Here is a 24442-nt window from a genome sequence, read left to right as displayed (position 1 = left end):
CGGAGTTTGACTGCTGCTCAGCAGAGAAGCAATGCTGTTGTCAGAAACAGAATCCTAGTGTTGAAAGAGCGGACACAGATATTAATTTAAGCATCCAATCCTACAAACATTAAACATTTATAGTGTGATAAGACGCACGCTTAACTTTACATATATAAGTAATTCCACTGACCTCATCAGCATTGATCATGTGCATAAAGTTGTTGACTGTTGACCCGTGCCCTGATCCTGGAGGGGTTTATGTGATGTAGTTTATCAGCATTCATGATTAATGGAATAGTTATGCAAAATTGGAACACATATATAGATAATGGGCAGGTATTTATCTTGTTATGATCACAAAAATTGATCAAATGTGGTTGTGTATCTGATAATTTACATATGCATATGTAAATTGCATGGGTGATGTTGTGGTGGGAGTCTGCTATAGACCACAGGACCAGGGAGATGAGGTGGACGAGGCTTTCTTCCGGCAACTAACGGAAGTTACTAGAGCACAGGCCCTGGTTTTCATGGGAGACTTCAATCACTCTGAATCTGCTGGGAGAGCAATGCAGTGGTACACAGACAATCCAGGAAGTTTTTGGAAAGCGTAGGGGACAATTTCCTGGTGCAAGTGCTGGAGGAACCAGCTGGGGCAGACTTCTTCTTGACCTGCTGCTCACAAACCAGGAAGAATTAGTACGGGAAGCAAAAGTGGATGGGAACTTGGGAGGCAGTGACCATGAGGTGGTCCAGTTCAGGATCCTGACACTGGGAAGAAAGGAGAGCAGCAGAATATAGACCCTGGACTTCAGAAAAGCAGACTTTGACTCTCTCAGGGAACTGATGGGCAGGATCCCCTGGGAGAATAACATGAGGGGGAAAGGAGTCCAGGAGAGCTGGCTGTATTTTAATGCATCCTTATTGAGGTTACAGGGACAAACCATCCCGATGTGTAGAAAGAATAGTAAATATGGCAGGCGACCAGCTTGGCTTAACTGTGAAATCCTTGCTGATCTTAAACACAAAAAATAAGCTTACAAGAAGTGGAAGACTGGACAAATGACAAGGGAGGAGTGTAAAAATATTGGTCAGGCATGCAGGAGTGAAATCAGAAATGCCAGATCACATTTTGAGTTGCAACTAGCAAGAGATGTTAAGAGTAACAAGAAGGGTTTCTTCAGGTATGCTAGCAACAAGAAGAAAGTCAAGGAGTGTAGGGCCCTTACTGAATGAGGGAGGCAACCTAGTGACAGAGGATGTGGAAAAAACTAATGTACTCAATTCTTTTTTGCCTCTGTCTTCACAAACAAGGTCAGCTCCCAGACTACTGCACTGGGCAGCACAGCATGGGGAGGAGGTGACCAGCCCTCTGTGGAGAAAGAAGTGGTTCAGGACTATTTAGAAAAGCTGGACGAGCACAAGTCCATGGGGTCAGATGCACTGCATCCGAGGGTGCTAAAGGAGTTGGCGGTTGTGATTGTAGAGCCATTGGCCATTATCTTTGAAAACTCATGGCGATCAGGGGAGGTCCCAGACAACTGGAAAAAGACTAATGTAGTGCCCATCTTTAAAAAAGGGAAGAAGGAGGATCCTGGGAACTACAGGCCAGTCAGCCTCACCTCAGTCCCTGGAAAAATCATGGAGCAGGTCCTCAAGGAATCAATTCTGAAGCACTTAGAGGAGAGGAAAGAGATCAGGAACAGTCAGCATGGATTCACCAAGGGCAAGTCATGCCTGACTAACCTAATTGCCTTCTATGAGATAAGTTCTATGCCTTCTATGGCTCTGTGGATAAGGAGAAAGCAGTGGATGTGTTATTCCTTGACTTTAGCAAAGCTTTTGACATGGTGTCCCACGGTATTCTTCCCAGCAAGTTAAAGAAGTATGGGCTGGATGAATGGACTATAAGGTGGATAGAAAGCTGGCTATGTTGTTGGGCTCAACGGATAGTGATCAATGGCTCCACGTCTAGTTGGCAGCCAGTATCAAGCAAAGTGCCCCAAGGGTCGGTCCTGGGGCCGGTTTTGTTCAATATCTTCTTTAATGTTCTGGAGGATGGCATAGATTGCACCCTCAGCTAGTTTGCAGATGACACTAAACTGGGAGGAGAGGTAGATACGCTGGAGGGTAGGGATAGGGTACAGAGGGACCTAGACAAATTAGAGCATTGGTCCAAAAGAAATCTGATGAGGTTCAACAAGGACAAGTGCAAAGTCCTTCAGTTAGGAAGGAAGAATCCCATGCACTGCTACAGACCAGGGACTGAGTGGGTAGGCAGCAGTTCTTCAGAAAAGGACCTAGGGGTTACAGTAGATGAGACGCTGGATATGAGTCAACAGTGTGCCCTTGTTGCCAAGAAGGCCAATGGCATTTTGGGCTGTATAATAGGGGCATTCCCAGCAGATTGAGGGACGTGATCACTCCCCTCTATTCGACATTGGTGAATCATAGAATCATAGAATATCAGGGTTGGAAGGGACCCCAGAAGGTCATCTAGTCCAACCCCCTGCTCAAAGCAGGACCAATTCCCAGTTAAATCATCCCAGCCAGGGCTTTGTCAAGCCTGGCCTTAAAAACCTCTAAGGAAGGAGATTCTACCACCTCCCTAGGTAACGCATTCCAGTGTTTCACCACCCTCTTAGTGAAAAAGTTTTTCCTAATATCCAATCTAAACCTCCCCCACTGCAACTTGAGACCATTACTCCTCGTTCTGTCATCTGCTACCATTGAGAACAGTCTAGAGCCATCCTCTTTGGAACCCCCTTTCAGGTAGTTGAAAGCAGCTATCAAATCCCCCCTCATTCTTCTCTTCTGCAGGCTAAACAATCCCAGCTCCCTCAGCCTCTCCTCATAACTCATGTGTTCCAGACCCCTAATCATTTTTGTTGCCCTTCGCTGGACTCTCTCCAATTTATCCACATCCTTCTTGAAGTGTGGGGCCCAAAACTGGACACAGTACTCCAGATGAGGCCTCACTAATGTTGAATAGAGGGGAGGCCTCATCTGGAGTACTGTGTCCAGTTTTGGGCCCCACACTACAAGAAGGATGTGGAAAAATTGGAAAGAGTCCAGCGGAGGGCAACAAAAATGATTAGGGGACTGGAATACATGACTTATGAGGAGAGGCTGAGGTAACTGGGATTGTTTAGTCTGCAGAAGAGAAGAATGAGGGGGGATTTGATAGCTGCTTTCCACTACCTGAAAGGGGGTTCCAAACAGGATGGATCTAGACTGTTCTCATTGGTAGCAGATGACAGAACGAGAAGTAATGGTTTCAAGTTGCAGTGGGGGATGTTTAGGTTGGATATTAGGAAAAACGTTTTCACTAGGAGGGTGGTGAAGCACTGGAATGGGTTACCTAGGGAGGTGATGGAATCTCCTTCCTTTGCGGTTTTTAAGATCAGGCTTGATATAGCCCTGGCTGAGATGATTTAGTGGGGATTGGTCCTGCTTTCAGCAGGGGGTTGGACTAGATGACCTCCTGAGGTCCCTTCCAACCCTGATATTCTATGATTCTATGATAGGTGTTTGCAGGATTGGGACCTTATTTTGTTTCAACGGTATCCAAATATCTGCTTTGAAAGACAAAAATGCTATGCACTGCATATGTAAAGTGACTTTTCAAATACTGTTTAACTTTCAGAGCACTGTAAACTGCTTTACAATATTTGGCTCTTACAAAATGATTCAAGAATGCTGGGTAACAATGGAGATTTCTGATTGGGTGATAGTGATGTAATACGTGTCAATATTTCCCACTAAAAGCACAGGTATGACCTTTTTATGTTGGAGTTTCCATATCATAATAGCTACAAGGCACTCCTGGTTAATAGATTTCTGAGGGATTATTGCACTTTTTGAGTAGCTGAAGTCACTTGACTTTTGGCTGGTGCCTCATGCTGCCCCTGAGCTGTGTGATAATCCCTCAGAAATGCACTGCTTCTTGAGTCTTATAGCTTAATTATTAACATTAACTTAAGTCAGCTATAGATTAACTGGCCTGCCCAGATGTTTCTGTGCATGGTGGATGAATGTGATGACTGATGAAAAGAAATCCAAGTCATGGAGAAAGTCCAGTCTTGGGGAGTTCTTCTGCTATGGTGAGAGAGCGAGCACGCGCAAAGTGACTGCAGTTTCTACTAACAGGACACCAGAGATCTTCCCACTGTGTACGGTGCTATAAACAGCCAATTTAACACTGATTATTCCGTTGCTAGGGGACTGTGAAAAGATTATACAAAATATGGTAGACCTTATTAGTTTAAAAAGCATAGGGCCCAATCATAATACCATTGAAGACACTTGTACACCATGATCCCCTCCTAAAGCTCTTCTGAAGACCTATAGAGGCCTGTGGCAATGGAGCTCACCTCCTGCACAACTTCTGAGGTCACTAAAGGCCAAAGATACCCATGAAGAAAGTCCTTTTCCATAGATTCCTAAGGTCCCCAGGAAAGAAGTTTGCTCCTCTTCTGCACAGATGGGAGAAGCCATGTCACTGGAATGTGTTTGTTTTCTGCGGAGTTTATAGCAGGTGCCTTCCTCTATATCTGACATAGCTATTCCCTAACTGAGCCCGTCCATTAAAGGACTCACTTATGAAACTTTACCCATTACAGTTTTGTCATGTATAAATACATCACCATTTGATACATGATATTTCCTCCACTAGTTTTTATATTTATATAAAATAGGGGCGAGAGGGAGAGAGAGAGTATTACTTCTGATGCATATTTGGAACTTTACAAGGCCAGTTTTCCAAAGCTCAAAGTAATTGTTGCCGTAATGGATGGGGAACACAAATTTGAATTGGGAAGAGTCATCAAAATATGGGAATTGTTCAATCCTACTGGATGCCCAAAAAAGCCACAATTCCACAGATAAAAAAGTCAAACCGATAACAATAAAGTTACCTTGGGAAAGCCATTCCGGTTTAAAGGAAATGTGGAAATAGCAATAAAACTATATATATATATATATATATATATATAAAGAGAGAGAGAGAGAGAGAGAGAGAGAGAGAGAGAGAAGGGCTGGAAAAAAGAGGGAGGAAACGGCAATGAATTTAAGTTACAAGTTTAAAACTGATAAAGGAAGACAAAGGAATCAGTGAAATATCAGTGGTCAATAGGGTTAGAGATAAGATGTCATTTAAAAAAACATATTAGGAACAAGAAATAACCAAACTCAGGTATAGGTCAATTGTTAGATGCAGATGGTAAAATTTTAAATAGCGATGTAGAGAAGACAAAAATGTTCAACAGAAATTTCTGTTCTGTATTTGGAATGAAGCAGGAGGATGTATCTATCCCCTATGATGATGTGGACAGAACAGAAAGTTTATCATCTGTTAAAAAAAAAAAGATGTGAAGCAGCACAAGCTAAAAATTCAACATTTTCAAATCAACAGATCCAGATAACTTACACCACCAGTCTTATAGGAACTAGCTGAGGAGCTGTCCAAACCACTAAATGTTAATTTTTAACAAATCCTGGAGGACAACCGATGTGGTTCTAATATTTTAAAATGGTAAAATGGATGATGCAGGGAATTATAGACTGATTAGCCTGACATTGATACCGTGTAAAATAATTGAATGGTTAATTCAGGACTCTTTAACAAAAAATTAGATGCTACAAATATAATTCATGCCAGTCAGCATGGTTTTATGAAAAGTAGGTCTTGTTAAACAAACCTGTTGGTGTTTTTTGCTTGTTTAAAAACTGGATTACAGGTCTGGTTAATAAAGGCAACTGTGTTAATATAGACTAGAGTAGTTGGAGTTCTCCAATATACAGAGTACCACATTTCTCCATGCTTTATTATCACCTGGCATTTTGACTAAAAAACCTGCATTATATGGACATCATAGGACACACATTAGATGGATTAAAAACTGGCTCACTGACCAATCTCAAAATGTAGTTGTTAATGTGCAGATATCCCCAGGTTCTTGGTTCAGTTCTTGCGCCAACATTATTTAATATTTTATACGTCATCCAGATAATGGTGTAAAATCTTCGCTGGTGAAGTTTGCAGATGACACAAAGATTGGTGGGGTAATAAATAATGAGGAGGAAAGATTATGGAGTGATGCAAATCATCTGGTTAACTGGTCACAATCCAACAAAATACATTTTAATACAACTAAATGCATGGTAATACATCTGGGATCCAAGAATGCATATTATACCATGGAAGACTCTGCCTTGGAAAGCAATGACTCAGAGAAGGACTTGGGGTCATCACAGATAATTGCTTCAACATGAGCTCTCAGTACAATGCTGTGCCAAAGAGGGCTAATGTTATCCTTGGGTCTAGAAAGAGGAATATGAAGTAGAAGTAAGGAAGCGATCTTGCATCCAAATGCTACTCGAATATTGTGTCCAATTTTGGTCCCCACACTTTAAGAAGAATGTGGAAATAATGGAGAACGCTTAAAGGAGGCTGGAATGATCCAGAGGCTGGAAAATGAGTCTTAGAATGAGGCTTAAGGAGCTCAACTTATTCATCTTATCAGAGAGAAAATTGAGAGGTGACTTGATCACTGAGTCTAGGTACCTACATATGGAGAAGATATCTGATAGTGAGGGCGCTTTTCAGCCTTGCCAAGAAAGGCATAACAAATTCATTCCCTTTGAAGCATCTGGCATGGGCCACTGTCAAAAGACAGGATACTGGGCTAGATGGACCATTGGTCTGACCCAACATGGCCATTCTTATGTTATATCCTTCAGTCCAGCTTCTGGGAGAAATTGTATGACCTGTGTTTGCAGGGACTCAGGCTGCATGGGTGAAGTGATCCCTTCTGGCCTTGGAACCTGTGTGTCTCTGAATCTGTGAATTACCCTGTTCATTCCCTTCCTTCATAGGCCATGGGGAGAGCAGGATCACCTGCATTGTCCTTAACAAGCTCATAACAACTGTGGTTCAGCATTCAGGTAACAACTATAATCAAAGTAACAACTATAATCAATGCTTTAGGACTTTAGCCAGTAGGGGTCAGGAAGGAATATTTTTCCCTGATGCACAATTGGCTAGATACAATCTGTCTTGGTTGGTCTGTTTTTTCCCTTCCTCTGAAGTATCAGAGATTGGCCATGGCTGGAGACAGAACACCAGATAAGGGTGGACCAGTGTTCTGAGATGGTACAGAGAATTGTCTTTCTAAAGCCTGCTGCTGTGGCTTGCTCACATGCTCAGGGTTATGCTGGTCTCCAGATTTGGGGTCAGGAAGGAATTTTCTCCAAGATCAAAATGTCTGGGATCATACAGGGTTTTGCCTTCCTCTGGTGGTTTGGTTTGCCTGCTGGGATCACCTGGACACATCTCATCTAGTCAGTTCCCTGCCATTGCAGGTGGCACCTTGGTTTCTCCCATTCTCTCCCTGTGGCACACAATTTAGTTTTCAGAGGACTGCAATGCTTTGGTCTAACTAATATTGGGTTTAATATTGGGGTATCTGGGTAAACACTAGTGGCCTGTGATATACAAGAAGTCAACTAGATTATCTTATGGTCCTGGCCACAAACAAACAAAGACAAGAGTTATTATCCCATTTCTTAATAATGCTTCTTCATCATAGTTTCACAGAGTAATATACTATCTCAAGGCTAACCTATGCATACAATTCTGGTTAATGCTACTTCTTCCAAAAGTCTGAACTCTTAGAAAGTCGTACAGGAAGGATCTGGAAAAAAGAAAAACTGTTGCAACTTTGGTTTCAATAAATATTTGTTTTCATGCCTAATTAAACACAACCTTACCTATGGAGCTGCTATCAGTGCCTCTGTAATAATAAAAATATGCATAGTTATACTTCCTAAGAGTAAACTTTTATTAAGGGATACAAATCCTCATGCTTTGAAGTATAAGCCAACCACTAACTGTCTCAGGTTAGGAAGAAATATTCACCACAGGCATTTTATTGTATAGTTGCCCAAAAAAAGGCTACTTAAATCTTCTTCACAAGCATAGTTCCTTTTGAAATAGGATATGAACTAAATAAAACCACAAGTCTGAGCTGATATAGCAAATCTTATGCTTCTTTGGTCCTATAGCTCTGCCTTAACAGCACAAACTAGACCACAGTGTTTAGAAAACATTGCCATTGGGCACACATGAAATGTATTAGCTTTCACATATTAACATAAACAGCGTGAACCAAATTCATATCTGGTGGATTGCCATTGACTTTAGTGGGGTGACACCAGGGGTGAAATCTGCCCCCAAGGTTTTGAATAAAGGGAACGTGCACTGTTTTGTTCTAAAGAAGCAGCACAAAGGGTATTTAGGAAGTTCAAGAGCTAGTTGTATTTCAAAGCATGAGAAAAGAGTGCAGTACAAATACAGTACTTTTTGCTATTCATAAAGTATTCATAAAGGCAAGGGTGCCGATGTTCCTTCTTCCCTGGACTGGATCAGACAGAGTGGCCTGAGACAGTGGATGGTAATGTAGCTAGATTAAAGAACAGCAATTTGCATGTTTCTCTCTGCCTCTGGAAACAGTCATGGGATTCCTGATATCACCAAATGGAGAGATATTAAAGGAACTTTGTCATTACCATAACCACAGGATGGCCTTTTCTTTTATTGCATGTTTCTTTGATGGGTTTACAGTATACTGTGGGTAGCTGACCTCATGGGCATGCAAAAAGATTCCACCCTTTCCGATGTTTATCTTTGAACTTGAGTGGTGACACATACTTGGAAAAATTGTTATGTAGCAAGTTACATTCCTTAGGGCTGTTCAGCTCCCTGGTCTAGAAGTATTCATTTGGGTGCCTACAGTTCCTTTCCTCTCATAGGGGGAAGAAATCTCTGCAGGAGGTTCCTCCTGTATGGTTCCACTAGGGCAAGGGGGGCAATCTGACCTAAGGCATAGGCTGCAGGCCCAGCACTCAAATCTTACACACCCCAAGGGAACCATGTAGGGAGCCATTCACAGAGATACCCTGTGCCTTTGCTCTGGTTCTGGAGCTCACCCCACCAGCTCTCAGACAGTAGGGCTCTATTCAAGCTAAGAGGGACACCACAAGGTACAACTGCCTATGGGAAACAGCTTCAAGATATAAAGTGCAGGGTGTACTCTGCAGGAAAATTAATACAGCTTTGGACTGCAATGCCTTTACCTGGGGAACTCCACAGGAATAGTGGGTTGAAATGTTCATCCATCCAGCATACCAGTAGCCCAGCTCCTCTCCCTTTATGGATCTGGGACTCACAAGTCATCTGCACATTGGATGAAAGGGAACATGATCAGGTCCTCTGTAATTAATTGGCTAATGTGCATGTGAATCACCACCCTCAGAAGCTTCGTATTGATCTATCCAGCCCCCCCAACCATCATTGCAATTTCTATACGAAACCACATGAGACACAACCTGGGTTGCACAACCAACAATACGCAACTGTGTGTCCTTGACATATTTCTTTCTCGGTGCAATGAAGATCATCACAAAGGTGTCCCAGTTCCTACAGTACCTGGATGAAAAACTGAATCCAGGCAAAATCTAAGTGATTTTAACAGGAAAGGGGAACCATTTTAAGAAACTAGTCAGGTCAGAACCTCTCCTGCAATTAAAGGCATTTGACCTCCTCCAGGTTCTGCTGCATTTATCACTATTCTCAGATTCCCAAGTATTATTAATGGCCTTCTTCTGTCCCCATTTGCTAGGAGACTTTGTTCCATCTGAGTAGGCAAATTTGTGACAGTGAATGAGATATTCACCAGCTTCAGACTGGATTTTTATAATTCACTCTATTTGGGTATAAATTTAGAACCAACACCCAGATTTTCACATGGCCAGAACCCAGCAGCCTGCCTCTTCAGCAGGATGAGCTGACAAGAATAAACCACCACTCTGCACTGTACTCTGCGCCTGCTCCCAGTTAGGTTCTAATACCATTTCAATAGGTTGATCATCATCTGGCAAGAAATGGATCAGGACCCAGCTACACAACAGACCACCATATGAACCACTAAAATAGCTGTGTATCTCTGGTAGGATGCAGTTTACAAACGCCAGGAGGAAATAGGCAAGACATGAAGATAAAGCACTCTTGGTCCAGGAGGCTTGTTTGTGAAACAAGCTACCAGAAGGGATAACCCTAATCCAGTGCATGTGTCCATTGTTAGAGCAAGCTGCAATACCTACCTACTTGATACAAAATTTTCCCCAGAGTAACCAGTATTATAAAAACAAAACAAACAAAAAAACAAGTAGAGCTTATAATCCATTTGGGCAAAGAGCAGAAACTTCTATGAAGCCTACAATGGCAGTTGTCACAGATCAAGGCAACTACACCTGTATTCCCCTTCCATGGTCTGACAAGTGCACCCACTTTTACACTCCCACGTCTCAGCCATCACCATTTTGGGCAGATAGCTGCATGTCTCTCCCTCCTGACCAGGGTTTTTCCAGGCTGCCCAGTGCACTGCCTTCACCACTTGACTTTCTTCTCAGAGGCCATAAACAGTATAATTGCCCACAGTTACAAGTTATCACACAGCCCTTTCTAAGCAAGCACATTTATTCTTAAGGTGAAAGCATTCCAGAGAAAATATTAAGAACTTACAGGCATGCTAATAAGCTCACCAGAGATCACCAACCCCTCCCTCCCACCAACTCTAGCAGAGGCTCTGGTAGGATTCAGTCCTTCAAAACCCACTGTGATGTGGTATACAAATCCCGCACTGGCCAACTAAGGATTAAGGAGCTGCTCAGGGCTCAACCAGCCCCACTGTACCTGCAAGAGGAGTTAAAAGGGAGCAGAACAACTCCCTTGTGGGGAGACCAGGGAAAAGAAAGGACCTTTACCTTGCAGCTCCCAAGGAAAGGACTGAGGGAAGGCAGGATCTCTCCCCTTTACAACTGCCTGAAGCTTGGATCTGCTTCTGATAGACCCTGAGAGGGAGGCATTTCCTCCCACCCCCATCTACTAACCCAGGTTATTTGTGTAGATTCCCCATTTTTTGTTTATGGACTGGCCCTGAAGGGGAGAGAATTAGGAATGACCTGGCCGGTGGTCATTTCTGCCACCCCAAGAGAGAGAGAGTGCAAGCTACCATGCCACACCCGGCCATGAAAAGGTGCCAGGTGGTAAGCTGACCCCCTCACACTTTCCTGTTGCAGACTGAAAATTGTGGACAAGAGAAGGGTGGTAGGAAGTGACCCAGGGAGGGCAACCTTCAGGAGCTCCTAAGTGTCAAACCCTTTTGTTCCCCTCACAGGGCTCTGGGTCAGAGCTCAGTGGAGTTGGAGGGCCTGGGCTCCCCTGCCAAAACCCTCCCTCTGTACGTCAAAGGGCCTAAGACCCTGAACACTAGGCAATGCACCCCATAAACAAAAACTTTCACACCCACAAAGGGAGTTTTCTGTGGGCAAGTTCATAACAACTTTTGTTCAGAATAAGAACCCCCATGCAACTAGGAGTCACCCCATTGTACAGTTTGGGTCTTTCATCTTGGGACACTTAGAACAGGTAATCAACAGACAAAGATACCCTGCTCAGGGAGAGTGACTTCTTCCACAACCGCAGGTGGTACATTTGCATAAAGCTTCCTCTAGAGATTTCCTGAGAAACATGCCTGACTTTGTTTATCCCCTGAGTTTGTTCTTGTCTGTTTCAAATAGTCCTGTGAAGCACATGTCACTTCCGCAGTGTTCACATTGGTCACATCTCCCCCCCCCACCCCCCCATCACCACCGAAGTTCGATACAATTCCACAATAACACTTAAAAATTTGCATTTTTAATACAATGGACTTCAAAGCTACTTACATTTAATTCAATAAGGTTTTTCAAGTATGTTGCAGGAAATTGCCAGATATGTCACAGAGCTCACCACTGCAAATCTAATGTACCTCTTCAGTACTTGGAGACTATGGCAATACATGCCATAGAAAACCTTGGGAGTTCTTACAAGACCTCTGATTTCTTACACTAAGAATAATAAACGATTACATAGGGCTTATAGGGTGAGATTTTCAAAAGTGCTCAGTACTGGACTAAGTCAATGGGAGTTTTACATCTGACTTCATTGGGAGCAGAGCTAGGCCAATGCTGGAGTACATATGAAAGTCTCACCCTACATCTTCAAATCACTTTACAAACACTAAGCAATGAATGAGTTAGGTAAATATATTAAAGACATGTAGAATAGTCACACAGTGCAAAAAAAAATTCCCCACTTAACATCTTAAGCTGGACAACGAAAAATGGAGCCACCCCAAATGAGTGGACATTTGAAGATTTTTTCTGGATCTCAACTTCCCAGTTGTAAAATGGAGCTAATAATTTGAATAGTGGGGTTTCTCACCTGGGGTTTATGGTATCTCAGCATCATCCAGTGCATACTCAGTGTTTTACCTTAACAAACAGAGTTTCATTGCATTACTGTATTGTTGGACATTTGCAAAAGCTCTTTTACCAATATATCTGCTTGAAGTAAAAACAAAGCACTAAGTAAATTCTTTATCACAAAGTAAAAGAAATGACACCAGCCATTTCAAGATTATCAAATGCATCAGTGCACCTCCTCCTAATATTCTTCAGCACCTGCTCATTACGTTGGGGTTAAAAATAAACCCACCTTCCTACAAAATGTTAGAAATAGTATTTTTCAAATAAAGTCCTCTATTTTGAAATTCAGTTTTTGGCACCCATTTATTTCCCAACCAGCTGTGGCATTTCACCTTCTGAAGAGCATAAGTGACAGCTGAAACTCCAGCACCATTGTGCTAAAGACTCCATAAACAACCCCACCAAATCCTATATGATAAATTTCCCTGTGATTAGTTAAACAGATATTGTAAAGCACCAGCAGAAGGAGGTTTTGTTGACACAGCATCCCTGGAGACAGCTGTATGTTTTCTTTTAGTATTTCAGCATTCAGCAACTGAAGCAGTGAGAATGACAGAAAATCAGTCAGTATTATTCACTCCTGATGATTTTTCTCTCTTTCTTTCTCTTTCTGTTTTCTGGTTTTCATTACACTGCCAGATAGAATTCTGTTTTGCGGAATTGAAATCGAGTCGAGCTTTTGAAAGGCAGAATGTGAAAATATTGTGTGCTCCAATCACAATATGTTCCATACAGTCACTTGTATGTATTAAGAATGAAAACAAAAAATGTATTTAGTGATTTTTTTATGGCTCTTGATTTTACAGTTACTGCATCCCTGAGTCACTTTTTTGCATTATTTTAAAGTCTTTGGAGTACTATTTCCATGAACATGTTGGTTTTATTTCAGAGTTTCCACTTAAGGCTGTTCGTAAATCTTTCCACAGAATGGCAGCTTTTTGTAATTGGCCATTGTTAAAACAACGTTACTGGCTACAATGGGCGTGACAGTCAATGTGGGAAAGATTTGGCTCTTGGTTAAGGCTGTTGTATCAGCTTTCCCAGTCAGGAGGAAAGGAATAATTGTGTGTGTGTGTCCCACCTCTACACTTTCATTCAGACAGTGGTTAGATGAATGGTTTTCAGTGGGAAACAAATGAAGCATGGATGAGTTTAATCATTGTGGCCTGCTCAGACATAAAATATGGACTCATTGGATCAATTGTCATCAGAGTACAACGTGCTCCAGATTAATAGTCGTTTACAGTAAAGCAGGAGAATGAATGTATGTGAATTCAGTTTGAAATGTCTTTGGTTCCTTATGTAGTCATGCTTTGTCCATCAGATAAAATGAACATATTTGTAGCTAGTTGACCAGAAAAAAGAAAGTCCATGTATGTGAATGTGTGATCAGCTGGATATTCTGATACCATGTCATATACGGCTCTAATCACCATGCTTTGACTACTAAATGAGAAGAATGCAACGCTATTTTAATCAATCTCCTGGGATCTGTTATTTCCATTACTTAGTTTAAATCCTTTTAAAAGACCAGTACAGAGAACTTGTTTCATGTGCTTATGGAACCCCAAACTGTGCTACCTCTGAAAGCAGAAGCTCACATTGACTCTGGATAGTTTATGTCTATTCACAATGAAGACAGCAGAACAGTGGAATGACAATGAGAAATTATGACATAGTGCTGATTCAAAGGCTAGTCAGAATTTCAGACTTCAGCTGTAGGTTAAATTACAGTATTTTTAATTATTTGCATTATTTATGATGGAGTGCATAGAATTCATTCATAACCCTCTATACCGGGGAGGGAAAGCCACTTAAACACAAACTATGGGGCTAATCCTGCTCCCATACTGAAATCAATTGGCCTGTATTCCCATATATTCTTGATCTATCCTGCTGAAACAGATTGTAGCAGACCTTAAATCATGTTAAACATGCTCTACAATGTAGAGAGAAATGAAGCAAGTGAAAGATTAAAATGCGTATAGGAGCAGAACTGGCAGAACAGCCACTGGGGTGGAAGGCAGGAGGCATTTCAGGTAGGCACAAATTTGAGCAGTCCTGAGGCTGTTCTGGTGTGCAAGGTGGTACACAGCCATTTAACCACCCCCACCCAACCTCATATCTAGTACCAAGCAGAATTCAAGGATCTCGCTCCTGATGTATTAAGGTTGGGGCTCACCAGATGGTGCATTACAGTCTTACAACTTTTTCTCACTGTGTGATCAAGTTTTTAGCCTTGGAAGAAAATGGTGCATTGTTTTTAATTTTTCTAATGTTGTTAATAACTGATGTGCATAAAAATGGAAGTTACTAAGCATGCTTAAGGGCTGTTTTTAGAAAAAAACAATTATTGAAATAGCTATCTTTGACATGATTTCTAAAATATTTCTAGACCCTTGTACATTGCACATTTATTATTAGTGCTATATCTTGTGAAAAATGGCATTATTATAGAGAAAATGTGTAAATAAATATCTATTGATTCCCCATAACTGTCACAATTTATATATCTATCTATATGGCTCTATTTATATATAGTTAAATACATTCATAGTTGATTAATAGGTGTTATTAAAGTGTTAGTCAAATGTTCTATATTGTTATAGATTCCAAAAGATCAGTAGCTTGCTTCTTACCATGGCCTATGACTGTCTATAATACTTCCACTGATATGCTTCTATCTGATAACCATCTATCCGTCTAGTACATTCTACTAATTTAAATTTCCTCAAAAACACCAATTTTTGCCAATTTACTTGTGAAGAAATTTTTTTGACCAGCCCGTGTCTTTAACGTTGTTGTGATCCTGCTGTCCATGTACAGGCAAAACTTTCACTGATCTCAGTTTTGCAGCAGTAAAAATATCAGGGTCCAGCCCAAAATACAGTGTCACCATTAATGAGTGTAAGGGGCATCCTGCAGAAGTCACCACTATCTATTTATTCTTTGCTGTGCCATAAATACTCCACAGCAATAAGCTATTACAGTCACAGGCCCCAGACTACAAAGACCTACACACATACTATATGAAATATGGGCCAGATCCTACAATCATTGAAGTCAATGGCAAAACTCCCTTTGGCCTCAGTGGTGCAGGATCAGCGTTGGTGATTAGTTCCATTGAAGTGAAAGGGACCACTACCAGGGAGTAAAGTTAAGCATGCGTGTACATCTTTGCAAGATCAGGGCCAACGAGGTGCTCAGATCCTTCACTGCCATTGATTTCAATGGAAGTTACAGGATTTAGCATCTCAGATTTAGAGCTCAGCACCTAGCAGGATTGGGCCAGTGGATAGGAAGGCCAGAAACAATCACTTGGGTCATTTTTTTCTGATCCCTTGTGTTTTCCAGGCCCGCTCACTACCTTACGCTTCTTGTCAAAAGTGACTCGTGAAGTGGGTGCCCAATTTGAAAGAACGTCGAAGAGCAGCACTTTCTGAACATCAAGCCAATTTAAGGTACCTCAGATTGGGCACTCAAAACCCGAGACACGCAAAACACCACATTGCTAATCACTTTAAAAAAATTAAACCTTGCATGTTTTATAATGGGAAAGGCTTGCTTAGGTGTCCAAGCATCTGATTTGATGTATCTAGACTCCTGGCTTCACAGATTCAAATCACAGTAGACACGAACTGACCTGCACCATCCCAAGGCAGATTAATTAAGCACAATGAGTTAAATCCTGGCCTCACTAAAAATCGATGAGAATTTTGCCATTGATTTCCATGGGGCAAGAATTTCACCCCATGAGGTTAACTACAGTTGTGTCTTTTGATGAGACCTTAAAAACTGGGACCTGTTTTATCTGACTGGACATTAAAGTTCCCGTGGCATTTTTCATAAGGGTAGAGATTTGCTTTGGTGTCCTTTACCAATTTTTTTCTTTCCTCCTACAAATGTATTTCAATTGGCTGCTCTCCTCCAACCCAAAGGTGGCTGCAGTTCAGTGTTATTGAATGTATTTATTTTGCAATTATTAAGGTTGGAGAGTGTTATACAAAAAGTGTCAAATGATCAAATTTCTTCTTTTACCTATACAGCGATGGTGCCTCAACCACCTTCCATAGTCATGTTTTACAAAGTCCAGTTGCCGTTACTATTTGTTTCCTAATACTTAGCATAAGCTTTGCGTTCTTTAGCAAATACCTTTCCTGAGCAGGATTGGAAAGGAAAAGAAAAAGAAGAGAGGAGTAACATTACCACTACAGCCACAAATCCCACAATATCTGATCTCACTCAGAATCAATCTATCATCAAAACCCTTGACACAGTAAATCCAAAACTGGGTGCCTGCCAAAAACTCTCTCAACAATTTTCTCCTGCTCTCTCTCTCTCTCTCTCTCTCTTCACAATATTTCTATGTATACCTTGGAAAGGACACGAAGGAGGGCAAAGCACATCAATTTTTTGTATTCCACTATTAGCCCAGTCTAATTCATTTCCCACTTTCTGACTGAGATACATTGCTGGAAACACATTTTGATGGAGAGACTGAAAAATCTGAGGAGCATCCAGATGCTTATTTGTTCGTTTTATTTATAATAGATGGCCATCTGTAGGAAGCATGTTATTTTGATTATTCAACCCTGTTTTCTTATGGCGGATGGATTCAGTACCTACATATCTCTGATTCTGTCATACTTGGCTTTGAAAACACTACGACATGTATTCTTCATTTTATATAAAATGAGAACAGTATTCTAGTCTTTAGCCATCCAATGGTATAATATTCATGAGCCCATGACCACTGGTGTTTTTACATAGAACTACGGATAGTGAAGTATAACAGCAGGAATTTCCAGGTATTTCCAACAGGATATTCCAGTACAGAAGCCTGTCATACAATCTATGTGTGTTTTCCTTCAGATTTAGGAACGGATCCAAAGATCACTGAAGTAAACAGAAAGGATTTCAATGAATTTTGGATCAGGTATTTACTGATCTGTGGGTGGGAAATAAAGCTACACGTCAGGCAAAGGGCAGACTGATCCATTTTCAGTTTTCCATTGCAATACAACTAATTTTCTTTCTGTGGATACTGAGAAGTTTGACTTTGAAAAGCAAATGTTGGAACATATTTTATAAACATTGTGTAAATTCTTGTATAAAGTTACATTTTATAGGAAATTTTACTGGTCTTATATCCATCAGCCAAAAATCTCAGGTGCTTAAGTCTGTGGAAAAATAAGCTACTGTCTGTTGAAGTTTCAATAAAACAATCCAAAAAGTTGATGTTAAAGAAAAACTGACATACAAAACTAATATTATTTTAAAGACTCAAAGGTTTTTTCTTCTTTTTCAGTTTATATTAGGTACCTTAGAACTCTTGAAAAGTTTATTCCTCTTAAAGGTCTTAGTTTTTCCAATAATGTTAATTCTTACTTTGAAGTTAAAGTGTAACAACAATTTAGGTTAAAAATGATTATTTTAATATTAGTGAGACAAGGTGGATGAGGTAATATATTGAGGTAATATCTAAAGAGCTCTGTGTAAGCTCAAAAGCTTGACTCTCTCACCAGCAGAAATTGATCTAATCAAAGATATTACCTCACATACCTTGAATCTCTAATATCATAGAATATCAGGGTTGGAAGGGACCTCAGGAGGTCATCTAGTCCAACCCCCTGCTCAAAGCAGGACCAATCCCCAATTTTTGCCCCAGATTCCCTAAATGGCCCCCTCAAGGATTGAACGCACAACCCTGGGTTTAGCAGGCCAATGCTCAAACCACTGAGCTATCCCTCCCCCCAAACTAATGATATATAAGACAAACACAGTCACAACACTGCGTACATTATTTTAATATGTATTTTAATGTTGGGGGAGTTGTTTTACAGTATTTTCACTTTAAGTGGTTTTAAAAGTTTCTAAAGGCACTTAAACACTCCTGAGGCAAATCTACTACCCAAAATGTCAATAGTGGTAGGAAATCATTCATGATACGAGAAGAGAGGAGAACACAACCAATTTTCTAATGCAACAGAGTAAGAAAGATATAGCCATGTTTTTCTAAGAGACTAACCAGGGAATGAATTCCAAATAACTGCTCTGGGGTTTCTAGAATGAATGATAACTTCTGAGTATTGACATCTAATCACTGAGCTCACCTATCCAAATAAACCAGCTATAAGTCAGGCTGTTTTTCTTTAATTATAGTTCAACCTAGGAAAGAGCAAACCTTGCAACTGGTCTCACATGGACAACTTAAACATTTCCACTATTACCAAATATCCTTAAAAAACCCCTTCTTTATTTTACTTTTGAACGAAAAGTAAATTGCGTTTCGTAATTAGTTATTTATATAGCATGTTCTTGTGGGTTTGCTTTTGCTTACACTAAGATTGCATTTTAAAATGTTCTTTACAATATGTTTATTTTATCATGCAGCTGTTGGGTCTTGTTCAAACCCCAGTTAAGTCAATGGAAAGACTGCTGGGTGCCTGGGTCCATCCTAAAATATCGTTTTGCAGGATCAGAGGCTACGTTATTAAAACTAAAGGACATTAAAATTTGTTCCCTCCCCCAACACCCCAAGCATGCTGTTTATTTTCATTTTCCATTTCATTCTTTTGGACAATGAATAAAATACTAAACTTAATCCCAATCCTGAAAAGACCAACCATATGCTAAATGCACTCCAAGTAGTCGCATTGAATATGCTTTGGAAGTTAACTGCCTGCCCATTAAAGTAAGTGGGAGTTTTGCCATTCATTTCATAGGGACCAGGATTTCAGCCTGTGAGTACTCTCACTGGCTTCAGTATTCAGTCCAACCCTATTGGACCAAAGGGAAACTGGCCAGTTTTCCTTTTGTGATTCTCCTGCAACGACACAATACTGCTATTGCTAAGAATCAATCCTGAAGCACTTGCATGAGAGGAAAGTGATCAGGAACAGCCAGCATGGATTCACCAAGGGAAGGTCATGCCTGACTAATCTAATCGCCTTTTATGATGAGATTACTGGTTCTGTGGATGAAGGGAAAGCAGTGGATGTATTGTTTCTTGACTTTAGCAAAGCTTTTGACACGGTCTCCCATAGTATTCTTGTCAGCAAGTTAAGGAAGTATGGGCTGGATGAATGCACTATAAGGTGGGTAGAAAGCTGGCTAAATTGTCGGGCTCAACGGGTAGTGATCAATGGCTCCATGTCTAGTTGGCAGCCGGTATCAAGTGGAGTGCCCCAAGGGTCGGTCCTGGGGCCGGTTTTATTCAATATCTTCATAAATGATCTGGAGGATGGTGTGGATTGCACTCTCAGCAAATTTGCGGATGATACTAAACTGGGAGGAGTGGTAGATACGCTGGAGGGGAGGGATAGGATACAGAAGGACCTAGACCAATTGGAAGATTGGGCCAAAAGGAATCTGATGAGGTTCAATAAGGATAAGTGCAGGGTCCTGCACTTAGGACGGAAGAACCCAATGCACAGCTACAGACTAGGGACCGAATGGCTAGGCAGCAGTTCTGCGGAAAAGGACCTAGGGGTGACAGTGGACGAGAAGCTGGATATGAGTCAGCAGTGTGCCCTTGTTGCCAAGAAGGCCAATGGCATTTTGGGATGTATAAGTAGGGGCATAGCGAGCAGATCGAGGGACGTGATCGTTCCCCTCTATTCGACATTGGTGAGGCCTCATCTGGAGTACTGTGTCCAGTTTTGGGCCCCACACTTCAAGAAGGATGTGGATAAATTGGAGAGAGTCCAGCGAAGGGCAACAAAAATGATTAGGGGACTGGAACACATGAGTTATGAGGAGAGGCTGAGGGAGTTGGGATTGTATAGCCTGCAGAAGAGAAGAATGAGGGGGGATTTGATAGCTGCTTTCAACTACCTGAAAGGGGGTTCCAAAGAGGATGGCTCTAGACTGTTCTCAATGGTAGCAGATGACAGAACGAGGAGTAATGGTCTCAAGTTGCAGTGGGGGAGGTTTAGATGGGATATTAGGAAAAACTTTTTCACTAAGAGGGTGGTGAAACACTGGAATGCATTAATTAGGGAGGTGGTAGAATCTCCTTCCTTAGAGGTTTTTAAGGTCAGGCTTGACAAAGCCCTGGCTGGGATGATTTAACTGGGAATTGGTCCTGCTTTGAGCAGGGGGTTGGACTAGATGACCTTCTGGGGTCCCTTCCAACCCTGATATTCTATGATTCTATGATTCTATGATTCTAAGTTTTTGATATTGCAAGAAATAAAGTTAAATTTTAAAAATTTCATCAGAATTTTTAAAAGGATAATGAACATTTATAGTTGCATTGTAATTTTAGTTTTATTTTATTTTATTGCAAAGCCTAAATGTGAAGTCTGAACTATTTGATAGTTTCCCTTTTTGTGTATTAATATAATTTCTACCAAGTTACAGTTAGAGTCATATGAATAGATAGCTATCAAAGATTTACTGTCAAATTAGAATCATAGAATCATAGAATATCAGGGTTGGAAGGGACCTCAGGAGGTCATCTAGTCCAAACCCCTGCTCAAAGCAGGACCAATCCCCAATTAAATCATCCCAGCCAGGGCTTTGTCAAGACTGACCTTAAAAACTTCTAGGGAACAAGATTCCACCACCTCCCTAGGTAACGCATTCCAGCGTTTCACCATCCTCATAGTGAAAAAGTTTTTCCTAATATCCAGCCTAAATCTCCCCTACTGCAACTTGAGACCATTACTCCTTGTTCTGTCATCTGCTACCACTGAGAACAGTCTAGAGCCATCCTCTTTGGAACCCCCTTTCAGGTAGTTGAGAGCAGTTATCAAATACCCCTCATTCTTCTCTTCTGAAGACTAAACATCCCCAGTTCCCTCAGCCTCTCCTCATAAGTCATGAGTTCCAGTCCCTTAATCATTTTTGTTGCCCTCCGCTGGACTCTTTCCAATTTTTCCACATCCTTCTTGTAGTGTGGGGCCCAAAACTGGACACAGTACTCCAGATGAGGCCTCACCAATGTCGAATAGAGGGGAACAATCATGTCCCTCGATCTGCTGGCAATGCCCCTACTTATACATCCCAAAATGCCATTGGCCTTCTTGGCAACAAGGGCACACTGTTGACTCATATCCAACTTCTCGTCCACTGTAACCCCTAGGTCCTTTTCTGCAGAACTGCTGCCGAGCCATTCGGTCCCTGGTCTGTAGCGGTGCATGGGATTCTTCCGTCCTAAGTGCAGGACTCTGCACTTGTCCTTGCTGATCCTCATCAGATTTCTTTTGGCCCAGTCCTCCAATTTGTCTAAATCCCTCTGTATCCTATCCCTACCCTCCTGTGTATCTACCACTCCTCCCAATTTAGTGTCATCTGCAAACTTGCTGAGGGTGCAATCCACACCATCCTCCAGATCATTTATGAAGATATTGAACAAAACCGGCCCCAGGACCGACACCTGGGGCACTCCACTTGATACCGGCTGCCAACTAGACATGGAGCCATTGATCTAGCCAGCTTTCTATCCACCTTACAGTCCATTCATCCAGCCCATACTTCTTTAACTTGCTGACAAGAATACTGTGGGAGACCGTGTCAAAAGCTTTGCTAAAGTCAAGGAACAACACGGATATATCTAGTGTGGTCCTGCAGGGGTCAGTCCTGGGTCCAGGACTGGTCAATATTTTCACTAATGACTTACATTATGGAGTGGAGAGAATGCTTATAAAATTTGCAGATAACACTAAGCTGGGAGGTGGTGGGGAAATCACTTTGAAGACAGGATTAGAATTCAAACTAACCTTGACAAATTGGAGAATTGGTCTGAAATCAACAAGATGAAATTCAATAAAGGTAAGTGCCAAGTACTACACTCAGGAAGGAAAAAATAAAATGCACAATTACAAAATGGGGAATAATGGGCTAGGTGGTAGTACTTCTGAAAAGGCTCTGAGGGGAATAGTGGATCACAAATTGAATATCAATCAACAATGTGATTCAGTTGGGAAAAGGGCTCATATCATCCAAGGGTGTATTAACAGGAATGTTGTTTGCAAGACAAAGGAGGTAATTGTCCCACCCTACTCAGAGGCCTCAGATGGAGTACTCTGTCCAGTTCTGGGTGACACACTTCACAAAAGATGTGGACAAATTGGAGAAAGTCCAGAGTAGAGCAATAAAATGATAAAAGGTTTAGAAAACCTAACCTATAAGGAAAGGCTAAAAAACCTGGGCATATTTAGTCTTGAGAAAAGATGACTGAGCGGGGGACCTTATAATAGTCTTCAAATATGTTAAGGCCTGCTATAAAGAGGACAATGATCAATTGTTCTCCATATCCATTAAAGGTGGGACAAGAACCAATGGGAAAGGGACATTTAGATTAGATATTAGGAAAAACTTTCAAACTATAAGGGTAGTTAAGCACTGGAATAGGCTTCCAAGGGAGGTTGTGAAATCCCCATCATGGAGATTTATAACAAGTTGGACAAACACCTGTCAGGGATGGTCTGGATTTATTTGGTCCTGTCTCAGCACAGGGATTGGACTTGGTGACTTCTCGAGGTCCCATCCAGCCCTACATTTCTATGATTCTATGAAACAAGCTAGTTAGTAATGCGCTAAATACTAAAACCAGTTTCCACGAATATTTACTCCAATAAAAACTTAAATTCACCTCACCTGCATACTTGATCCTTGCTGCAAAAATTATAGCAAATTTTTTATATTGTTCTGAAGGTGTCCACATGATGCTCTCAGATGTTGATCTGATACTATGCCTTTCCACTTACAAAAGAAAACCAATGGCTCCGGACCTATGTGTCCAAACTAAACTAGACAATATAGCTGGAATTTGGAGTAGCAAACACTTCTAATAAACTTCTTGCTCACAACCTACAGACCAAGTATTGTTTGCAGAAATTCTTCAGTATAAAAATTTGAATGACAAATCAATTTCTGAAAATACTAAACTGTTTATGGACAATTTATTGGAAAAGGTTGAATTTTGCCACATATTATTCATTCCTAATTATTATCTCAATGTACATGAGTTTCAATTAATCTTTTATAATTTTACTTTTGGCTTATTTGGTCTCCATACCCATTAATTTAGTTTTTATTTTCAGGCTCTCTTAAGTTTGAAAGGTCAAAGTTGACTTTCCTTCCTTCTGTCCTTATATATACATTGATGAGGGTTTGTTTGAGGACCCCAATCACCTGTTTTGTTTTGAGGACCCCAAACACCTGTTTTTGTTACAAAACCAAGCAAACCCACAAAACTCAATCTTATTCTTGCTTCTGCAGGGGCAGCAGAAGTTTTCCACCTTGAGGTTTTGACATGTTCACAGGACCAAGAAAGTTTTGCACAAAACACAGCTGGTTTTGTTTCCATTTCTGAATCCAAACTGGCCACACTTTGCCCAGTTAGCATTTTATTGTGAAAGTTTCACAGTCAGCTGTAGTTATAGTCGTTTGAAATGTTCATATAGCGCATACACAACAGGTGTCATTGATTAATGCTAACCTCTTGGCTCTGATATGCAATGTTTGTGGTCATTCACTGAGCTTTGACTTCAAAGGGTCCTAGTGCTGCATCTAAAAACACATGATGTTAGCTCAGCTGGCTAGGAGCATCTCCTCCTCCATACCTACTTCTATTTTCCACAGCTCTGCTTCCAGTCATGGAGTTCCAGACAGTTAAAGGCAACTTTTCTTCCCCACCATGCCAAGAAGCTACTGGCCATCCTTCCAATCTGGTTCTCATTCCACTGTGGAAACCCCACCTACTTGCACTGCTTCTCTCTGCTGGTCCACACCTGCATCTCCTCCAATGTTTTGCCTGTGTCTCCCACCAATGGTGATTCCCTGAAAACCTTAAATTAATCTAAATATAGCTATTCCTGTTAATGTGACTTTTAATAGTACACACGCCACTCAATGTTCCTTTTTAATATAACTCTGTATTCTTCATTTATTAGAGAGAAAAGTTAGCAGGTTCATTGTGAATAAGCACCCAAAATTGTGACTGCACCCCTACTGCACATAAATATGTGATAAAACACCCTTTCAGCAATGGGAAAGAGTGAAAGTGTTGTTCTGGAAAGTAATGATATAGATGCAGAAATAACCCCAAAATGTCATTTAATGTGCTCAATGTACCAGTGAA

This window comes from Lepidochelys kempii, chromosome 3 (assembly GCF_965140265.1).
Source record: "Lepidochelys kempii isolate rLepKem1 chromosome 3, rLepKem1.hap2, whole genome shotgun sequence".
Classification (NCBI taxonomy): domain Eukaryota; kingdom Metazoa; phylum Chordata; order Testudines; family Cheloniidae; genus Lepidochelys; species Lepidochelys kempii.
The sequence above is the reverse complement of the archived record's forward strand: the minus strand, read 5'-3'. Positions refer to the sequence as shown.